Source organism: Heterocephalus glaber, unplaced genomic scaffold (genome assembly GCF_053883595.1).
Source record: "Heterocephalus glaber isolate CG9 unplaced genomic scaffold, H.glaber_assembly_v1.0 deba00000331, whole genome shotgun sequence".
Taxonomy (NCBI): domain Eukaryota; kingdom Metazoa; phylum Chordata; class Mammalia; order Rodentia; family Bathyergidae; genus Heterocephalus; species Heterocephalus glaber.
The window spans coordinates 6499085-6522216 of record NW_028258142.1 but is presented as its reverse complement, the minus strand read 5'-3'; the positions used below and the strand labels follow the sequence as shown (position 1 = coordinate 6522216).

Sequence of the window (23132 nt, the reverse complement as noted above, 5' to 3'; positions counted from 1 at the left end):
CTGTCTGTAGCTGTGGTAGATTGGAAGGTAATTCTGCAAATGGCAGGTATGATGGTTTATCATTTATAAGGTTTACAGCTTGATAGAGGGGGGCTTATCCAATATTTCTTAGGTAAATTTTATCTCCATCATATTGATTTTCCAGGCTCTAGTTGAAAATTTTTACTAAAACTACATCCTCAAAATGAAGCTATTAACTTCTCTGGCTACACATATATATAATATGTTCTGTGGACAGACATTTCAGCACAATTTCTAATATTCATTTGCTTCTAAAAATAAATTGCATAATCACATTTACAAAGCACCACTCTACTAATGGATATTAGTGGTTTAATTATTTCAGTCAAGTCAGGAAAAGATGTGTAATTGCATACACTTCAACAAACTCACTTAGATCTGGCATTTGTTGACTGTCTACTGTGTGAAAAATGACATCAGGTTATTGCCATAATCTCTCTTCCTTGGCAAACTTTAATGAAGTATGAAGCTTTATCCACTCAACATATCCTCTTTGTGAGCTTTATTCAGCATGCCAACTTAATCAGCAAGATTGTCTTCTAAATGACATCCTAAAGGTCATTCTGGAAATGAACCATCAAGTTAGATCCAGGCCCCAACATCCCTGTTCAAGGCCCAGACACTTACAGCATTGTTTACATGCAGCCACCTTGGTCCTAACTTTCTAAAATTGAACGTTTTCAGCTGCATTCCACCCTTCTCTTCCATGTGTGTGTCTAATGTCTTCCCTTAGATGCACTCCAGTTAAGCTGCTGAGGAAGAGGGAGAATTACACTGCAGCAGTCAATGCCTTCTGCAGCTGCTTGTTATATATATTTATATCAGATTTCCGATCCCCGGATGGGCATAACTGAATTCCTCTCATATCCAACAACTGCTCTAAGATTCCAACACAGCAACTGAATAACAGAGTTATGAGTCCATCTTTAATTCATGGGGCCTGTCACGATTTCCTGGTTGAAAGTTATCCAGGAACATTAATTGGGGCTCTGAAAATTTGCCTAATTTTAACTTGAAGATATGCCTTATCTTCAAATTAAATAGACATGAATGGTAGGAAATGTGGAAATTACTGTGATATCATAGAGAAATGTGCTTGTAGAATGTACCGGAATACCTGCTGTAAAGAAACAGGTCGTCATTTATACCTGTTAGGTATTCAGTAGATGTTAGTGGAATTGAATTTGGTAGCTTGGGAAGAAACCTGAATAAAAGCAGCTCTTTCCACTCTCATGGCCTTGGTTTCTTCTGTACTTCTTGGTGTTGGACTCTGTCCTCCACCAGACATCCTGAGGACATATTCCAGCTCCACAAGGGATTTCTCTTCTCATTACTGACTGATTTCTCATACTGTATGCTCCAGCAATGGGACAGTAAGAACACAGTGATCTGCCTCAGGGTGTATTCCTGGTAGTCTTGATTTACAATACCTAACTCTGACAGACTATTTTCCCGGAATATTAGCCTGTCAATGTTTCTGAAGGAAAGAGAGGGAATAAGGCACCATCTATCTTTGTGCATTAGGAGTTTTATGATGTACTTGTCATTACAAGCTATACAGTCACTCTTCCATCCATTTCCCTGTAAGTTTTATGCAGCGATGACCTCTCTCATATTGCAAGGGTGCTCATACCATAGAAGATCTTTATTTTTATCACTCATTTCCTCCAGAGAGCTTCATTCTGGGTTATATGCAGCTATAGACTCTTCCTGCACTAGAAGATACATAATTGCTTGCTTGGAAAGCTGTGTGCCTTGTCTAGCAAGGTCAAGACAGACAATGCTCTTAGTATCGTGCACCAACCTGAATTCACATTCAGCCCCCTTTACCCAAGTGGGTGGCATGTGTCCAACTCCAAGACAGAATCGTCCTTGTCTATCAGCCAATGCTGGTCCACTGACTGCTGAGGGGATAGAGGGTGCCTCAGCTCACCCACTGAATCAATGCTACCTACAAGGACATTTCAAGTCACTATGGTCCCTGAATAGGTTATGAGTATTTTTAAAGCCAGGACCATCTTGGACACTCACTATATATGTACACAGTGGACTAGGTGAACACTGAGAGTTTCATAAATGAATAAATGAATGAATGAATGAACACAGACGGCTTAGACAGAACTTTGCTTTTTGTTCCTTCTGCTAGCTGCAGTTTCTCAGAAAAGACATACAGATATCACCTGGAGATTCAGGACAGCTACAACAAGGAAAAGTCTCCCTAAATTGACCACTGACCCATCTTTGGCTTGGAGTCTGACATCGAATCCTTATTTTCAGTGGAGAACATTCTGCATTTATTCAGTGAGCACTTTCTGAGTAAGGTTTTAAGAAAAGGAGCAATGCTTTGCTTTGGGGATACTAAAGAGGAGATAACCTAATGGCAGAAAGAGAAGTGAAGCCTCTGGGCCTCACCTACTCAGTGAACAATCCCAACAGTTGCTGGGGCAACTACTAATAGTTTGGCAGCTCTCGGTGTCTACCCAAATGATTGTGTCCGGTGTAAGTCAAAAACACAATCACTCCTGCTTTTTCCACTCAAGTTCTCTCTGCCCAGGCAATGCCATCACTTTTCCACCATGCCAGAACAGAAGGGGCAATGCCATCACTGATGGGAGGCTGATTGCTCTGACAGCAAGAGGTTAGAAGCCACTGTCAGGATGCATCAGGCAGTACATGACTTGCAACTTTACGTGATGCTGTGCCTCAGGGTGGTGCAGGGAGGAAATGGCGGCATATCCAAAGATGAAATCCCTCCTCCAGTCTGGTTTGCTTACAGCTTAGCTTTTACTTCTCTTCCTTGCCTTTTTTCTCCTAGTCCTCCCTTCAGGTTGCTAGTCTTGGAGTTGAACAAAATGACAAATGGCTTAACTACTCATTCTGCATCAGTCCCAGAGCCCTTCACTGAGTTTGCTCCGGAAGGATGCTGAGAGATAGGCTAGAAATGCCACTGCCCACTGGAGTGCTGGACAGAAACTGAGTTTTTCTTGGCCCTCATGCACTACAGCAATAAAGACTGACTTACAGCAAGGGCACAGCACTGGCTGCAGGGCAGGTGTGGCCTTTCATGGCTCACCTCTGGAGGAGGGGTACAGCCACCCTTCTCTGTGGCCCAGAGAGCCACCTGCCTCTCCTCCTCCCCAGATGCACTCCCCAACAAGGGTCACTTTCACGAATGGCCTTGAAGGATTAAGGAACAATTTTGGGAACTCAAAAACCAACAATAATAGGTTATACTTCTCAGTACTTCATTGGCAGTGATTTCATTCCTGGCCTCAATGCCCACCCAGCTGTGCACTTATCACATGTGCCCAACCCCCAGGTGAGCACCATGCACTGATTCAGTGGATGCTCATAAGATCAGTTACTGGTTTACCTGCAGGGCACCATTAGTCTTCCAAAAACCCCATGAGGTGAGAATTTCTGTCACCTCTGCATCATATACATGCAAACTGGGGCCCAGAGAAACTAAGACATCAATACATGGTCAGAGGGACAAAGAATGGCAGAATGTGGCTTGAACCCAGACAGTTCTCACCAGCCTTTAGTGTCTGAGCCAAGCACTGCTGCACGAAACCTCCCCAACCTGATGCAGAAATGTCCCTCCAGCCCTAGGTAAGAAGATGGAGCCTTTGATTTTTTGCACAATGATATGTTTCCACTCTGTTTTCATAGGCCTGGATAGCATGAACTATACATATTTGAGGTCATTTAAAAAAAGAAAACAGTACAATTTGAGCCATTTTCTGTGTAAACTCAAACTGGATGCTGTCATATATTTATTTAGAAAGACATTATACTAAACTATGTAAAATTTAAACTCTGAATATTATTTTCCAAAGTTGTGCTCCTGAACTCTTGGTTGTAAACATTTTGACCTTTTGTATAAAATTTAGTAATGTGACATTCTTGCTGGGCACACACACTAAGTATTTATGACATCTACAAAATGTCCAAATTTAACAGCGTCAATAGGTCACCATAAACTACATAAACCACACTCATACATTGAAAAAACTGAACTGCCCCAAACTAAACAACAAAATAATATTACATCTATATCAAAAACATCTCTGAGTGAAAGACACTGTAAGGAAAATATGAGAATATTTGACTCCATTAGGCAAAGGAAAAGAAGAGGAAGACATAAGGTTTGGAGCAGGTGCAGCCTACTTCATGTAAATACAACCTTTCCCTGCCTTTTTGCCAGCCTGACCCATTTTCCTGGTTTGTTTCCACCTTTACCCTAGCCTGACCCATCTTTCTGTCCAGCTTCCTATACCCATATCTTCTTCTTTGTCCTTGGATATCTCTTATGGTCCCTTCCCCACACTTAAGAATTTGATATGCTTTAGGATAAACTTGTTAAGCTCGCTACTCAAGTTGGTCTTTAAATATTATAAAGGAAGCCAACTTTTCCCATATAGTCTTCCATTTCTTTCTCTCTCTTCCTTCTTATGCTTTTCTCCATGCCCAGACCACCTCAGATTTACAAAACAAAACAATCAACACATATTTTGAAGTTTGTTTTGTCTGAATGGTCTTTAAGTCTTTTCAGCTTCGGATGCATCACACCTTGGCTGTTGCCTTCTGCCAAATAGGTACACAAGGATGAATCTCATCCTTGGAGTCACTAGCTGCTGTTGAGTTCTCCCACCTGTGGTTTGGAAAGAATGCCATAAAGTATGAACATGCGACTTAAACGTAAATTACTAGCTGTAGCTAAAGGAGAATTTATGTATCTAAAATCCAGAGCTCATGCTAAAGTTTGACACCAAGTTTGCACCTTCATCTGCTGTTACTTTACAACTAAAATGTCTCTCAAAATTCTCAGGTGTGGGGAAGAGACTGAATCATGGGAATGTTATACTTATCAGTGGATTTGTCCATTGATGAATGTTCGTAACTAAACACGCTGTTAGGAGGTAGGGTCCAAGGAGGTGAATCACAAGGAACATGATCTGGAAGGTTATATCTCCCTCCCCAATTCCTCCTTTCTCTGTGTGTCTCCTGGCTGCTATGGGTTATATACCTTTTCCTCTGCCATGACCCTCTGCCATACTGTTTCTACCTTGAAGCCAGCCAACCATGGACTAAAACCATGATCCAAAATAAACCTCTCCTCTATAAGTTGTGAGTGTTGGGTGTTTTGTCCTAGAAACAAGCAAAATAAATAAAATAATCTTCTAACCATAATCTTACCACTTCTATGGAGAGTTCAGTATATTTTAAATAATTGAGCATTGTATCCCAGAAACTATATTTAGTTCTACAGGATTCAGATTCAAGCCTTTAGAAAAATTAAAAGAACTATTTCCTCATAGCCACAGATTGATGGGGGAGATTCTGCATATGGAAGTAATGCTCTCTGTCGCCATTAGGTTTTTAACATAAATCAATGTGAGTAAAATGCATGGTTATGCCCTCTAATTTAATAACACCCTTGAGGAATAAACATGAATGGTCACATAAATCCATGAGATTGCATTATATTACCTGCCTCCGGAATGGAGCTTTGCATTTATTTCTGTCACTGTGGAACATTTTCCATCCTGCCTCTTCCTGAAACAATTTTTATCATCCAGAACCTTTTTCTATAATATAGTTTTGATATTCTCTTTAAAAGCATTGTGAGTGTACCATAATGAGCACCTAGAAAAGGAAAAGAGCAAATACCTACAATCTAAGGCCAGGTATCATGCAGGTGATTTCCACTGCACATGGAGCAAAGAGTAAATAGAAACATCGGTGCAGCCACCTTGGAGGCTATTTCAAAAACAAATTTCTCTTGAATGACCATTTATTCCACTTAAGCAGAAGCAATAATAGGGCATATGAGCAATTTAGTGGCAGAATAGTAGCCAACAGAATCTTATTACAGAAAGAAAGTGTTCTGTTCTGGGAAAACGGGTACATGGAGTTTATAAATCTGTATGAAAATAGATACCACTTAGTATCTTGTTCCATGACAGCGGCAATTCTTGTCTTAATGCAGAAAGATCAGTGTGCACCAAAAAAATCACAAGAACCAGGGGCAACAGAGGACTTCTGGGAAGTAGGATGCATGCAAACAAATGATCAAATAATTTTCATTGCAGGCTCCATAGTACAGTTACATCAGAATTTAATGGTAGAATTAATGTAACCATAAACTAAGTTTCTATTTTCTAAATATTTTATTACATTATAGCAACATTAATAGAATTACGACTCAAATGTACTCATAATTCCATGACTGCAACAAATCAGATTTCATTTATTTGGTTATTATTCCTTCAATTATAAAAATATATAATTTTAACTTAGCTTAGAGCATGCTATGATAAAGAAGTATTTGACATTTTAAATCAATACAAAATTCTCAGAATTTTTTAACCCCACCATTTTTGACCTGGAGGATGTTTGGATCCTATTTATCAATAAAAACATTCTCTTCCAAATTATAGCAACATTAAATGCCATTAAGTCAATATAATCCTTTAATCAGTTTTCTATATCAAATAGTAAACAGTTTACAGTTTTTCATTTTTCTTGGATCTTGTTTTGTCTGCATACAAGTCACAATACTAATTTGGTTCACTGACTTTTTCATCCTTATCTACTTTACCAATTAACATTTTTTGCCCCTGAGATTTTTCTTAAGTCATCATTATTTTTACAAATCTAATGTTCTTAGATGAAGTTCTAGCTATCAGCTTCATTTTCAGTTTATTTTACTAAGTCTAAATCTTACTAATAATCCACACAATAAACATCATTGTGTCTGAAATGGTAGAGTCAAAATACTATTTTATTTTTACATACTTTGACTAATAAGACTTTCCTTTTCTTTTTTTTTTAATGGAGAAATGTGTAGGTGACTGAAGTCCTCTAAAATCCAGTTTCTTCTTTGGTTGCTCTGAAACCTCCCTCAGCTTCCCATTTAGACACTGAGGGGCTTAACCTATGTATCTCCAGTGGGAGAAAGATGGCCAGTGAGTTATATTTTTTCAAGTTAGAGCCAGATCTTGCATCTAAGTTGGAGCATCATAAAAAGGAGTACACCAGCTAGAGTTCTCAAAAGAGAGGAAAACTGAAGATCCTGTATCTAAAAAGGCAAAAAAATGGCATCTGAATTGAGGCCTGTTTGAGATGCTAGGACATGGAGCTACTGCTCACATAGCCTTTCTTTTCTCTTCGTGATAAAAAACATGTAATAAGAGATCTATCTTCTTTACAAAATTTTAAGTGCACAACACAGTATTATTAACTATAGGGACAACGTTGTACAGCAGATCTCTAGAAATTGTTCGTGTTGTATTTATATATTGAACAGCAATTCCCCATTTCTTCTCCCGCCAGCTCTGGGCAACCACATTCTACACTCTGTTTCTGTGAGTGTGGCTATTTTGGATTCCACATGTAAGTGAGATCTTACAGTACTTGTTTTTCTGTGTCTGGCTTATATCACTCAGCATAATATTCTCCAAGTTCATTAATGTCTTTATTCTTTAAGGCCCAATAGTATTTCATTGTATGTGTGTGGTTGCACATGTGTGCACGTGCACAGGCATGCATATTTTATCCATTCATCCATCAATGGACATGTACATTGATTCTATATCTTCACTATTGTGAATAATGCTTCAATGAACATGGGAGTGCAAATACCTCAGGATAACTTATTTCAATTCTTTTGAATATATATTCCCAGAAGTAAGATTGCTGGACATACATTAGTTCTGCTTTTAATATTTTAAGAACCCGTATACTGTTTTTCTTCATAATTGCACCATTTTACATTCACACCAACAGTGTACAATGGTTCTAATTTCATCATATCCTAGCCAGAACTTCCTTTCTTTTTTTTTTTTTGTTGTTGTTGTTAAATTCTTTTATTGATAAATTGTAGGTATACAACACAATTACATTTCTCATTGGGAATTGTACCTTTACATAATGCATCTTGGTTCTTATTTTTTCCCCATTCCTAGCCCTCCCTTCACCCCCTCCACCCTTCCCTATTTACAAAGACTTTATTTCCATTTTTTCCATTTCTCAGCATTTTTCCTTTCCCTTCTTTCCTTTCCCCTGCCACTCCCACTACCCCTACCCCTTTGGACCTTTTCTTCCTATTTTACATTATCGATTATTCATTCTAATCATTGGTACATTTTAGGTATACAACATAATGACATTCATCATTGGAAATTTGCACCTTTGCATAGTCTCTCTTGGTTCTTATTTTTCACCCTTGCCCAGCCCTCACTTCAACCCCTCCATTCCTCCCTATTTACTCAGTAGTTCTGCTGCCTGCTTCGCAAGTGCAGGATCCTGAGTCCAATCCCTGGTACCAAAAAAAAAAATTTACTGTCTTTTGTTGTTTTGGTAATAGGCATTCTAACAGGTATGAGATAATGTCTCATTGTGGTTCTGATTTGCATTTCTCTCATGATTAGTGGTGGTGAGCTTGTTTTCATATTCCTGTTGAACATTTGCATCTCTTCTTTGGAGAAATGTCTATTTGGATCCTTTGTCCATTTTTAATATAAGGTTATTTCTTCTTCATTGTGCAGTTGGAGGTTACCCATCTTGTCTTCCAAGGGCTTTCTCACTTTGCTTTTCACCGTTAGATCTACAACTTACCTGAAATGTGCCTCTGGGCATGGAGTGGAGTAGGTGTACTTTTCTTTCTTCTAGGAGGCTGTACAACTGACCTAGCATCATCCATTTAAAATATCATCTTGCTTCCACGGCTATATGAAGCCACCTTTGTCATAAAACAACTGTCTGAGTGCATCTGTATTCTTAGCTCTGTATTCTGCTCTATTTGTCTATGTTTCTGCTCTTTTATTGCACAGAAGGACAGTATCTTATTTCCTATAGCATTATGGAAAGTCTTCCGGAGACTTGCAGCATTGTACTTCTCTAGACTGACTTGGATATTTTCAGTTCTTGGTGTTAGTAGATACCAGTTTCCTTGATTCATAAAACACAATTCTTTTAAGAGATTTTCCCCTGTTGGCAATATTAGATTCATTGCATATGTTTATTTATGCTCTGCTAAATACTACAAGATTATAACTCTTGGTACATGTTCATGATGGATCTCCTGGCCCCAGCACCACAGCACATGGAGGATGGACCAACCACTAGGGCCTGGGTTTTAGGATGAGGCACATCCTAGCTTTGACTATTACAAGATGTGTCTCCCTAGTTATTTAACTGCTCTTCCCTGTTATAAAATATCATTATCATACTGTCTACCCATAGGATTACAGAAGGATTTCTAAAGATACTGAATAGGTAAAGCTATTGCATATCACCTGGGACACAATAAGCTCTCAATTATTAAAAATGAGAGCTACTATTATTATTTCATTGTGAATTTTTCACCTTCTCTACAGCAAGCACTAAGTCAGTGAGAAATCACTAGTGTTTTATCTTGATTCTGTGAGCCCTTTCCTGAATTAGACACATAACAATGAATGCATTTTTTCTGCCCATTTCACTATGACTCAAGCACATGACTATATGTCAACCCGTAATCACACATTTGCCTTTGGGTCAATTCCCAAAGTTCCTTTTTATAATCACCAAAGTGAAAGGGACAGCAACAGCCAAATATCCAGGCTGAGGCAATAGGAAGAGGCTGGGGACCTGCCACCCACTGTTCAGTGAGTCTCCGAATCTGGCATTAGGTGAATTCTCAATATTTACACATTTCTCTGAGTATTTGTTCAACTCTGCACATCATTTTCAGGAAAAAAGCTGACACCAAACTGTTCCGTGCAGCTGAGGTGGGGAAATTGCTAGAGTCTCTGACTGAGCACTCTTGGTTCTCAGGAAATGCTGACAACAGGGCCTGTGTATTTGTAGCTGCACCTTTAACCCATTTTGCCCAGTCCAGACTTCCCTTCTTGGCTCTTCCTCAGCATCCTGCTGAGCCCCTCAGCTGCAGTGAACACATGACATCTACCACTCAGCTGCTTTCAAATGTGTATTACATTTCTCCACACCAGTGTCTTGTTTCCTGAGGCACCCCATTGCGGCCCTTCCCTACCCCTTGTCTAAACCCACTGATCTGAGCTCAGTAGGAGTGTACCTCACTCAGGAGCTGCTGCAGCCCTAGATTTGAGCAGTGATCTTGCTATTTATTATAACTAATAGGAAACCCGAGTGTTATTTCTTGAAGTCACAGAAGACAATCCCAGGCTCAAGTTGTATACTATCCCCAACAAAAGTACATTGGTGCTTTAGGACCAACAGTTTTGCATCCAGCTTGTTAGAGGCATAATTTCTTTGCATTTCAAGCATGAGGAAAACATTTTATAGATTTTCCTGCGTGAACATTTTGTTTCTGAAGCAATTATAATTAGTGGAATTATAAGCAGAAAATAAGAGGGAACTATCCAGTTACTATAAAGTAACTGGATACTCTGTATAAAGGATGGTCAGATCTTTGACCAATTTTAAACCAGGCAAGATTTTGCATCTGAGAACACATGAAATAAAAATGTATCTCTCCTACAATGGTGGTAGATAGGCTCTCCTTATTTTCATTGCCAATAGCATAATTAACAGTTTGCACCTGTTATTTTTCTTGAATGGATTCAATTCAATGAGCCCTCCTTCATGACTGTTTCTTTGTACTTAAGATGCCCCAGCATAATCATTCCTCTTGATTTGCAAACAAAAGGCTTTCTTCCTGACAAAGAAACATGATTAGTAAATGCTTTTACTGCATGTGTCGGACAACTTAATTCACGCATACAATGTTAAGATGATTTCTTTGTTTTTTGTTGCTGTAACAAAACATCTGAGACTGGATAATTTATCAACAATTGAGGTTGAGTTATTTCAGGATTTGAGGCTGGGGAGTCCCAAAAGCATGGCACCAGCATCTTGTCAGCATCTAGTGAGGGCCTTGTTGCTGCATCTTAATAAGGCCAGGGTGTCATAGAGCACAGGACAAGTGCTTGGGCTACATGGGGCTGGGGGAAATTCACAGAAAACATTTTACACTCTGCTTTACATATTCCTATTATTTGAAGGTATTACCTTTTTATATGAAAACAAAGCAAAATATTTAAGGCCTTTTGGATCTAAAGAATAAAGCCCAAATTTTGAAAACATGCTGGTACCCTCATAACCCAACAAGATTAGATTTGGGTTTGTCTCCCCCAGGTAGTAACCACAGCAAACTTTACTACCTTCAGGTCCTGTGCTGACATACAACTGGGCTTTGGGATTCTGGGTAGTTTTCTTGTAATCCCACTGCGGGCTTGCTGAGCTCATACAATACCAATCTGGGCTCTGTTTGCTTTCTTTGTCTACCAGTGACAGGAAAGACACACCCTGAAGTGGACACTACCACAAAACCATAAAACCCAGAAGATAACTACAGGCTTGAAATAACAAAGAAATTTCTCTCTCTCTCTCTCTCTCTCTCTCTCTCTCTCTCGTATATTCTTACTTTTTCCTAAGTGTGAATAGTTTTTAGTGTTTTTTTGTTTTGTTTAGTTCTTGTTTTTGTTTCTTGTTTCCCTCCTGTCTTCTTCTCCAGTATCCGAAAGCTTCACCAGTATCCTTTGTTCTTCAAATTTGCTTCTAATCTCTTTCTCTTCCTCTGTCTCTATTTTTTCCTCATATTCCTTTTAAAGTTTCTCCCCAGAGAGTAAAATCACTTAATTGAGGGAATATTTACTGTATATAATTTTCTGATTTGTTTTAGATTTTGTTGTATAACTATAAATCTTGTTCATATGGTTAAAGGTGCCACGGACCAGCCGCAGTCGATGCAGGGTAGGAAGGGGAGATGTCCTGGGCCAGCGATGAGAAAAGAACCTTCACAAGCAATGTTCAGGTTCCCTCTGAGAAGTCTCAGGGTCTGATTTATTTTTATATCTTTAAGCAATAGCGAAGAGGCATTGGGCGGAACATGTTGCCTTAGCAATATCTGATGAGGTAAAGGTTATTTTTGTTAAACAGCATATTTTTTCTAAGCTGATTCATATCATTGAACATCATGAATACATTTCTTAAAAATTACAATTGTTCCCTCACTGTCCCATACCTAAGCAGAACAGTTCCCTCATTGTCCCATACCTAAGCAGAACAGAAAGTAACTTAATCAAATTAAATGTCAAACTTGTGGTCACCAGCTAGCCCTTGAGAAACTGCACAATGGTTAATATAGTTTGCTATTAGCTCTATTCATCTTAACTAAATGTCATTTGGGTTCATAGTCCATGAGCAGGAGATATTTACAGCACTTTGAGAAATACTGAGTAATTTGCCTCCTTAATGCATTTACCTGTCTTAACGTTCTTTCTATTTCCCATTTCCCACTATTTCTTACATCTAAAGTCTGTCCTTCCAATCTCTTTATAAGAACCCTTTAGTAAAAAGAATGTCAGCAATAAGAGAGGGAGTCATAGTAGTGGGAAAACAGCGGGGGTTTTAGGAGAGGTTTCTTTAGGAGTGGATGTGGCAATAGAACTAAGAGAAACTGGAATTTGAGACTTTTGAGCCAGATCAGATTTCAATACATCATTGCCAATTAGCCTCATGGAGAGTTTGTTGTTAGTCACAAACACAGTGACTCCTGTGACGAGAGGAACAATTGTAAACATTATGGCAAGAAAAAAAATAAAACATGAGGGTCCGATGTGTTCCACCCTTTCTTTCCCCAGCTGGAACTTTGTCAAGCAGCCTTGGAGGTCGGTTGGGCTTCGCCATAAAGGTGGTAAACTAATAGTTACCAAAAGTTTGTCACTTTCTGGGCTGTGCTAGATCCTATTTTTATTACTGATTGTACTTCTTTAGCCAAGGCAACAAACTGGTTCTAATCAGTTGTTCTTCCTTGTACGCCAAGACCAAGACTGCCTGCCTGATGGTCACAAGCAATACTACAGTCCAGTACCAAAGAACCAGGGGCTAGTCCAAACAGGCAGCAACTTCTCATCCAGAATAAATTGAAAAGGTAGGATCTTGCAACAGATTCAAAAGCCAGCAGATGAAAACACTGAGATTCCACCTCACCCCAGAAAGAGTGGCTGCTATCAAGAAATCAACCAATAACAAATGCTGGGGTGTGTGTGGAGAGAAAGGAGCCCTTCTCCATTATTGGTGGGAGTGCAAACTGGGGGCACCACTATGGAAGTCAGTGTGGAGATACCGCAAAGAACTAGGATTAGAGGTCCCATTTGACCCAGCTATTCCTCTGCTGGGTATTTTCCCAAAAGAATTAAAAGAATCATACCACAGTGATATATGTGCACCGATGTTTATAGCAGCACAGTTCGTAATAGCTAAAGCTTGGAAACAGCCCAAGTGCCCATCAACTGGAAACTGGATAAAGAAGATGTGTTTTTTTTTATAAAATGGAGTACTACTCAGCCAAAAAGAACAAGAAACCAGAGTCATTTATAGCTAAATGGATGCATATTGAGGCCATACTCTTAAGTGAAATAAATAGGACACACATGTGTAAATACTGAACAGTTTATCCAGTGTGAGAAACTGAGAGTGTAAATAAGGATTAAAAGGATTAATAACTAATAATTGATACTTTGAAATAGGAAAAGGTCCAAAGGGGTAGGGATGGTGGGAGGAGATGGGGAAAGGAAAAAATTATGAGAAAAGAAAAAAAATGGAAACAAAGTCTATGTAAATAGTGAAGGGTGGAGGGGGTGAAGGGGGCACAGGTAATGGAGAAAAAATAACCAAGATACATCATGTACAGGTACAAGTAACGAATGATAAATGTAAACATATTGTATACCTAAAATGTACCGATAAAGAATTTAAGAAAAAAAAAAAAAAGCCAAAAGCCAGCTATGCCTAGAAGACATCTCTGAAAAGTAGTCAGATCCTAAGGAGTTCTCAATACTGGTAATGAAGTTACCTACCATAAGCAATTTACAAGCATCAACACAGAAAATAAATTAATAGAAAATGAGACGATATAGAAGCAAGACATAACCTAGTCCTCCAATTCACCCAGGGCAAACCACGGGGCAATGAGGTGAAACAAATCAAAAGCCACCCACCTGGACTCTCTGAAATGGTAACAGTGGAAGTAACAAAGGAGATGAGTGAGGCTCTAGAAAAGCAAACAAATCAGAAGTAATTTCTCAGATAACAAAAGAAATGATGATTGTAATGAAGGACATGGTTAGTGAATCAAGAATAGATACAGATAGAGGAACTTAGGAAAATGTTGGAAACCATGAATGCCCAACATGGGAAAGCAAAAGAATCCATGAAACAGAGTCAAACAGATATCTAGGAATTAAAATTCTATTGAAAATATACACAGCATACAGGCATGTGGGCTTCAGCTGGAGGCCTGCCATTCCATCAGTGAGTGTGTGCAGACCCCAGGGAGCAGCTGTGTGGCCCAGACCAGTGCAGCTGCAGGCTGATCCCAGCCAGGGCTCCACCCTGATCCCAGAGGCTGGGGCACATCTGCCCAAGCCAAAGGACTACCCAGAAAGGGGCTACACGGGCACACAGGCTTCAGCCAGAGGCCAGCCATACCATCAGCCAGGGACCCACCTGGAGAACAGCTGTACAGGCACACAAGCCCTACCCAGAGGCTTGCCCAATACCATTGATAAGTGTGTGGTAACCCTAGCCAAAGCCTGTGCAGACAACAGGAACTGGGGTGCACAGTCCCCAACCAAAGGCCCTCCCAGACAACAGCTACATAGGGGCCCCAGCCAGAGGCACATCTAGATACCATCCCAAGTGTGCACAGGCCCCAGCCAGAAACCTGCCCAGACAACAGGTCAGCTCAGGGATCCAGAAGGCCTACACTCTGAACCCAGGAATTGGTGTACTGGTAAGCAGCAGAGTAAAGGCTGAGAATTCAAGACCACTGGGTGAGTAAAAAGTCACCTCAACAAAGACATAGCAGGCTGCATCTGTTGAAATTAGAAGACACATAAACAAGTCTCAAAACCAGACTTCCAGATCATCTAAGGCAACTCCAAAGGGAAACAAGATGGAACAATCTGATACTCAACCACCTGGACTCCCTAAACTGGCAACAAAAGAGGATCTGGAAAAAAGGAAATCAGAAATAATTTCTCAGATAACAGAGATTGTGCCAATAGTACAAGACATGATTAATAAATCTAGAGTGGACATAGACAAAAAAAAAAAGAAGATCTGAGGAACATGATGGAATCCCAACATAGGAAACAAATGGAATCCATAAAACAGATGCAAACAGATTTCCAGGAGATTAAAAACTCCATTGAAAGTTTACACAGCAGAATGAGCCAATGTGAGGACAGAATCTCAGATATAGAAGATAAGATTGCAATTAGTGACCAGGAAAAGAAAAATTGCTTTAAAATTGTAAGGGACCACGAGAAATCAATCCAGCAGCTACTAGACCATGCAAAGAAGAATAGCATAAGACTGACTGGAGTCAATGAAGAAACAGGAGAGAGTGCAGATGACATAAAAAAAAACTGTTCACAGAAGTGATGGTAGAAAACTTCCCAAATAGGGGGAAAGAACTTGATACACAGATAAGTGAGGCATATAGGACTCCAACTGGCCATGACAAAAAAAAATCTACACAAGCAGAAATGATGGAAGAATCACATAGCTTGGACCCATGTCAGCAGGAATTATTAGAGGCCAGGTTTACTGGAGTTGGAGTTAGTAAGGGGCCACTCAGTAGTGAGTCTTCCAACTAGAGTTTGTGCAGCATGGATCCTTGAGTGATAAAGAAGTAGAGACTCCTTAGAAAAAGCAGAATGACCAGCAAAATTGGAAAAGAAAAGCTGAACCATATGAAACTAGGGGACATAAAATTAATGATTACTTTGAGTGGTGAGTAGAGCAACCCCTCTGTGGTTTCGATGGCAGTGCTCTGAAGGAGGTGTCAGAGGACCAATCTGCTCTACCAAACCTCAAGTCAGTGATGCTAGCAAAATCTTGACTTGACACAGAGCAGTTAGCACAAAGGGGAGTTGGCCTCTGCTTCACTTTTGTATCAGCTCAACAAAACAGTCCCTCTTCTATGGGATCTGGCAACACAGAGCATTCCTGTAGCTTCCAAAAGCAGATCTCCAACCAGCACAGACAGACCCAGTCTGACCTCACAATAGAAAAACTATCTGCACTGGAAAACAGCAAGAATATTGACTTAGAAAAGAAGGAAGAATAATGATTTATTAGGAGCCAACTATGATTTAAGATGGCAAATTGATGAATAGCAAAAGATGCTAGAGAAATACAAAGAATGAATAAATAGGTGTGTCACAATGAGCAAGTAACTCCTTATAGAAAAGTCAAAACAAGAGAAGATGGCATGTAGGGACAAGAGCATGCAGAACCGCTTGAGGTTGGGCCACTTTATTACTGTCCGACATGGGGCCTCCTCTACTGAACAATGGACAGATGGGTATGCTTTCCAGAATCTTATCAAGCAACAAGAAAGGATAAATTCTCACAAGGAAGAGACAGAAAGACAATGGAAAATGTTAGCAAAGCAGAAACCTCCTGCCATGGGTCAGGCCCCTCCAGCAACCAATGAGCAGAAACAGAGGAAAAGTAAGACCAATGGTTCTGAAAATACAATGTTAACGTTAGCAGAATACCATGAACAAGAAGAAATCTTCAAACTCAGATTAGGCCACCTGAAAAAGGAGGAAGCAGAGATCCAGGCCGAGCTGGAAAGGCTAGAGAAGGTTACAAATGTACATATCAGGGAACTAAAAAGGATACATAATGAAGATAATTCACAATTTAAAGATCATCCAACCCTCAATGACAGACACTTGTTGTTACATCTTTTGGGTAGGGGAGGTTTCAGTGAAGTTTACAAGGCATTTGATCTAACAGAGCAAAGATATGTAGTTGTGAAAATTCACCAGTTAAATAAAAACTGGAGAGATGAGAAGAAGGAGAATTACCACAAGCATGCATGTAGGGAATACTATATTCACAAAGAATTAGATCATTCCAGAATAGTTAAGCTGTATGATTACTTTTCACTGGACATTGACTCGTTTTGTACAATATTAGAGTACTGTGAGGGAAATGATCTGGACTTCTACCTGAAACAACACAAATCAATGTTGGAGAAAGAAGCCCTAGCCATTATCATGCAGATTATGAATACTTTAAAGTACTTAAATGAAATAAAACCTCCCATCATACACTATGACATCAAACCAGGTAATATTCTTTTAGTAAATGGTACAGCATGTGGAGAAATAAAAATTACAGATTTTGATCTTTCCAAGATCATGGCTGATGATAGCTACAATTCAGTGAATGGCATGGAGCTAACATCACAAGGTGCTGGTACTTATTGGTACTTACCACCAGAGTGTTTTGTGGTTGGGAAAGAACTACCAAAGATCTCAAATAAAGTGGATGTCTGGTCAGTGGGTGTAATCTTCTACGAGTATCTTTATGGAAGAAAGCCTTTTGGCCACAACCAATCCAACCAAGACATTCTACGAAAGAATACTATTCTTAAAGCTGCTGAAATACAGTTCCCACTGAAGCCAGTCGTTAACACCTGAAGCAAAGGTGTTTATCCAGCAATGCTTGGCTTAATGAAAGGAGGACTGTATTGATATCCAGCAGTTGGCCTGTGACCCTCAGTTGCTGCCTCACATTCGAAAGTCGGTCTCCACAAGTAGCCCTGCTGGAGCTGCTATTGTATCAACCTCTGGGGCATCCAATAACAGTTCTTCAAATTGAGACCTATTCCAAGGCCACAGACTGCTCAACAAATGAAGTAGACAAGTGGCATCCAGCAGTGGGTTTGGAACATAGTAAATCCGAATGGATCTCATGAAACCTGTACCAGGTGCTTTTATTTTCTTGCTTTTTTTCCATCCATAGAGAATGACAGCATCGATTCTCATTGAGCAGAAACCTTGGGCAGCTCTGGGCAGGCCTTGTAGGAAAAGGGTCCTACCAAGTTTCCAGCGTCAACAGCCACTATGTGTGGCTGCTCTGAGTGAGGAAAAAAATTAAAAAGAAAAAGTGGTTCCATGTACTGTGAACTTGAAAACTTACAGACTCAGGGGGGTCCCTGATGCAATTATTCAGATGAAGAATGTGGACTTGAAAATTCAGACTGGGCTAGTCCAGTGTCCATAATTAAACTTTTTCTTTTCTTTTAATAAAGTTTAGGTAACATCTCCTGAAAAGCTTGTAGCACAAAGGCTCAGCTGGGGATGCTGTTCAACTTCAGAGGAAAAAAGTTGCTATTGCCCATTAAAAGCACTAGAGGTAGTGTTTTATCCCTAATAGTTTCAATTTTTGAAGATACGCAGCTTCCCTCTCCCCTTTTTTATTTTTGAAGGAATACATTTGGTCATAAAGTGAAACCCGAATTAGCAAGTACATGGCAATGTTCATTCCAATCAGATGCAGCTTTCTCCTCCATCTTGTCTCCTGCTTGCAATTGCTTCCCCCATCTCAGTGGGGAAAACAGGGAAGGGGAGTTCTGAGACGTGTGGATTTTTGCCATTGGACAAAGAATGAGATTAGAAGATTGCAGCTTGGAGTCTCTCTAGGTTTTCAACTATTTCTTCACAATTTGAAAACTTGATGGTTATCCCTTTTAATTTATTTGAAGTGCTATTTTTTTAAATAAAGGTTCATCTGTCCATGCAGCCCTCCTGGATTCTCTGAATGTGGTGACTATCAATACTATTCCAAAGACAGGCAGAAAACAGGCTGGGAAGACAAAGGCTCTGGGGATCAATAGTTCCTACTCATGGTCTTTCTGTGCTTGCTAAATGGTGTACATTTCTTGTTAGCCATGTTATTAAAACTTTATTAGTACAAAAAATTCTACACATAGACATATAATAGTTAAGATTCCAGAAACCCAACAGAAGAACAAAATTCTATAAGCAGTTAAAGAAAAGAAATGAATCACATACAAAGGAAAGCCCATCAGAATCACAGGAAACTTCTCAACACAAACCCACAAGGCGAGAAGAGCATGGAGTGACATATTTCAAGCCCTAAAGGAAAACTACCTCCCCAGATTAATGTACCCTGCAAAACTATCTTTAAAATTGATGGAGAGAGGTGAGTCACTCCCAGCATCCAGGAAGAGGCTTCCCACCCACCGTACCACCACCACCCCCAACACAGAGGAGGTGAGCCACTCTGAGCCTCCAGGAGGAGACTTCACACCTACCTTACCACCACCACCCCCAGCACAGAGGAGGTGAGCTGCTCCCAGCACCCAGGAAGAGGCTTCCAGCTGCCGTACCACCACCACCCCCAGCACAGAGGAGGTCAGCCACTCCCAGGGCCCAGGAGGAGGCTTCCAGGCCACTGTACCACCACTACCCCCAGACAGAGGAGGTAAGCTGCCCCCAGCACCCAGGAGGAGGCTTCCAAGCCACCGTACCACCATCACCCCCAGCACAGAGAAGGTGAGGCACTCCCAGCGCCCAGGACAAGGCTTCTGGGCCACTGTACCACCACCACCCCCAGCACAGAAGAGATGAGCCACTCCCAGTGCCCAGGAGGAGGCTTTCCAGGTGCTGTAACGCCACTACCCTGAGCACAGAGGAGGTGAGCCACTCCCAGCACCAAGGAGGAGGCTTCCGGGCTGCCATACCACCACCGCCCCTAGCACAGAGGAGGTGAGGTGCTCCCAGTGCCCAGGAGGAGGCTTCCCAGCTGCCATACCACCACCACCCCCAGCACAGAGGAGGTGAGCCGCTGCATGGGAGCCAATAGCAAACCCCTCATCCCCATTGAAATGAGAAGACACATAAACAAGTCTCAAAATCAGACTTCCAGATCACCTACAGCAACCCCAAAGGGAAATGAGATGGAACACTGATTCTCAAACACTTGAACTCCCTGAATTGGCAACAAAAGAGGAACTGGAAAAAATAAAATCAGAAATAATTTATCAGATAACAGCAGAGATTGTGCCCATAGTGCAAGATATGATTAATAAATCTAGAGTGGACATAGACCAAAAAAACTAGAGGATCTGAGGAACATGATGGAATCCTAACACAGGAAGCAAATGGGATCCATAAAACAGATGCAAACATATTTCCAGGAGATTAAAAACTTCATTGAAAGTTTACACAGCAGAATGAGCAAATGTGAGGACAGAATCTCAAGTATAGATGATAAGATTGCAATTAGTGACCAGGAAAGAAAAAATGCTTTAAAACTGTAAGGGACCTACCCTAAATTCATAAACATTTTCCCTTATAATTTCTTCTTAAAAGTTTTATACTTTTAGGCTTTCTTATTTAGGTTCATAGATCCCTTCAAGTTATTTTTATGTATGGAAATAAAGGGTTGAGGTTAATTTTTTACATACGGATACCAGGTGTTCTAGTGCCGTTTCTTTTCCTCGGCTCTTGAATTGAGTTTATATTCTATAAAATGCTAATACTAAATAATCTTTCAAAACTCAATGGACCATATATGTATGGTTCTATTTCTAGAGTCTCTGTTTTATTCAAATGATCTATATGTCTTTCCTTACAGCAACACTGCCTTGATTACTGTAGCTTTAGAAGAAGTCTTAAAATTAGGTACTAAATGTCTTCCAACACTGGGTGGGGGGTTTTTTTTGGTTTTTTGTGGGGTTTTTTTAACTTTTCTGGGCCCTTTGTACTCCTACATAACTTTTAAATTTCAATATCCAATTCTTCATTTATAGCAAGTATACATAGACCTGAATTTTTATAGGTACCTTGTGTTTTCTAATCCTGCTAAATTCAAATACAAGTTCTAGGGGATCCTAGAGATTTCTTAGTATTTTCTCTGTAGATGATCATTTCATCTACATATAAAGATTTTGCTTCTACCTTGCCAATCCTATCCTAATTGTGTCATTTTATTGCCAGACTATATTGGTGGGCCCTAGGTTTCAAAGTTTAATGGACAGATAAAGAGTAAGCATATCTGCCTTGTTCCCCACCTTAGGGAGAAAGCATTGTATCTTCTCCATTCATATAAGGCATTCTCACTGGAACTATGGAGCACATGTCTTTAATCTGCTGAGAAGTTTCTGTTCTACTTCTAGCCTCCTGATAGCTTTTACCATGAGCAGCTGTGGAATTTAGTCCAATACTTTTTCTCCAACTAGTGACAGAATCATATGGCTTTTTCCTTTCCTCTGTTAAAATGATGACTTTTGGGGGTGGATCTTCCAATGCTGAACCAACACTGCCATCCCTATAACAAAACTACTTTCTACATCCTGCCGGATCTGACTTCTAATAGTTTGTTTTGTTAAACAAATTTCTATCTATGTTCATATTTTTCTTCTATTATCTTTATCCAGTTTTAGGGTTAGCACAATGTTGATTTCCTAAAATGAGGGGAGAAGTGTTCTTTTTTTTTTCTGCTTTAAATGTTTGATATAATTTATCAGTTAAAATGTATACGAGCCTGTTGTTGTCATATAGGTAGGTTTTCAAGCTAGGAATATACTTTCTTTAATAGGTGCTATTCAAATTTTTATATTTCCTCCAGAGTTAGTTTCATTAATTTGTTTTCCAAGGTACTTCTTAGAAGTTGTCAAATTTATTTCAAAACAGATTTTTGAAATATGCTTTCTATATCCTTTTAAATTCTGTAAAATCTGTGGTGATGTCTCCTAGGTCTTGATACTTTAATTTTAAAAATGTATAATTAATATTGTGTAATAGGAAGAAAAGGTCTAAAGGAGCAGGGGAAGTGGGAGAGGTAGGGGAAAGGAAAGAAGGGAAAAAATATGAGAAAAGGAAAAAAATGGAAACAAACCCTTTGCAAATAGGGAAGGGTGGAGGGGGTGAAGGGAGGGCAGGGGAAGGGGAAAAAAAATAAGAACCAAGATACTCAGGTAATGGTACAAGATCCCAATGATGTATGTAACTATATTTTATACCTAAAATGTACCAATAAACTTAATGAGGAAAAAATAAAATTATAAGGGACCACAAGAAATCAATCCAACAGCTGCTAGACCATGCAAAGAAGAACAGCATAAGACTGATCGGAGTCAATGAAGAAACAGGAGAGAGTGCAGATGACTTAAAAAACACTGTTCACAGAAGTGATGGCAGAAGACTTCCCAAGCAGGGGAAAAGAACTTGACATACAGATATGTGAGGTATATAGGACTCCAGCTAGCTGTGATCCAAAAACATATACACATAGGCATATAATAGTTAACATTCCAGAAACCCAACAGAAGAACAAAGTTCTACAAGCAGTTAGAGAAAAGAAACAAATCACATACAAAGGAAAGCCCATCAGAATCACAGCAGACTTCTCAACACAAATCCTCAAGGCAGGAAGAGCTTGGAGTGATGTATTTCATGCCCTAAAGGAAAACAGTCTCCAACCCAGACTGATGTACCCTGCAAAACTATCTTTCAAAATTGATGGAGAAATAAGATACTTTCATGACAAAGAGCACCGTAGGAACTTCATGAATACCAAACCAGCACTTCCAAAGATTTTAGACAATATCCTAGGAAAAGACAATGAGGATCACAACCCCAGGAAGCCCAGCAGAATGAGTCTGTTGGATGTGACAAGAAATTAAAACGCAAAGGGGGAAAATCCAACAAAAAGAAAAAGTCATGACAAGGATAAGTCAATACGTATCTCTTATAACCATCAAAGTTAATGGTCTCAATTCACCAATCAAAAGAAATAGACTGGCAGCATGGGTCAAGAAGCAAAATTCAACAATATGCTGCATACAAGAAACACATTTAATTCAAAAAGAAACTCATAGACTGAAAGTTAAAGGGTGGAAAACAGTACTCCATATGACAGGAACCCAAAAAAAAGCAGGAGTAGCAATCCTCTTTGCAGATCATGTGGATTTCAAACCAAAATCTGAAACACTTCTGGTCCCAAGAATTTCAGATAAGTGATAGTCAACTTGTATGTACAAATCTATTGTGAACATGTGTTTTCATTCCTCTTAAGTAAAAACTTGAACAGAACTGTTGGCTATTAACAGTAATACAAGAAATTTCTATATTGTTTTCCAAAAGGGTTTTGTCATTTTACATTCACATTAGCAGTATTAGACAGTTCCAACTGGTTCACACCTAAGCTGACATGTGTTCTTGTAAAACTTTTAACTTCATCTCCCTAAT

General features: G+C 39.7%; 1 protein-coding gene and 1 pseudogene across 1 annotated transcript in view; one reads left to right on the top strand and one right to left on the bottom strand.

Moving 5' to 3' along the window:
- The window catches only part of Fbxo15 (F-box protein 15), a 123177-nt gene that overhangs the window by 26421 nt on the left and 73624 nt on the right, over positions 1–23132 (bottom strand). The window lies entirely within an intron of this gene.
- LOC101712932 (serine/threonine-protein kinase tousled-like 2 pseudogene) lies at positions 15603–17898 on the top strand (annotated as a pseudogene).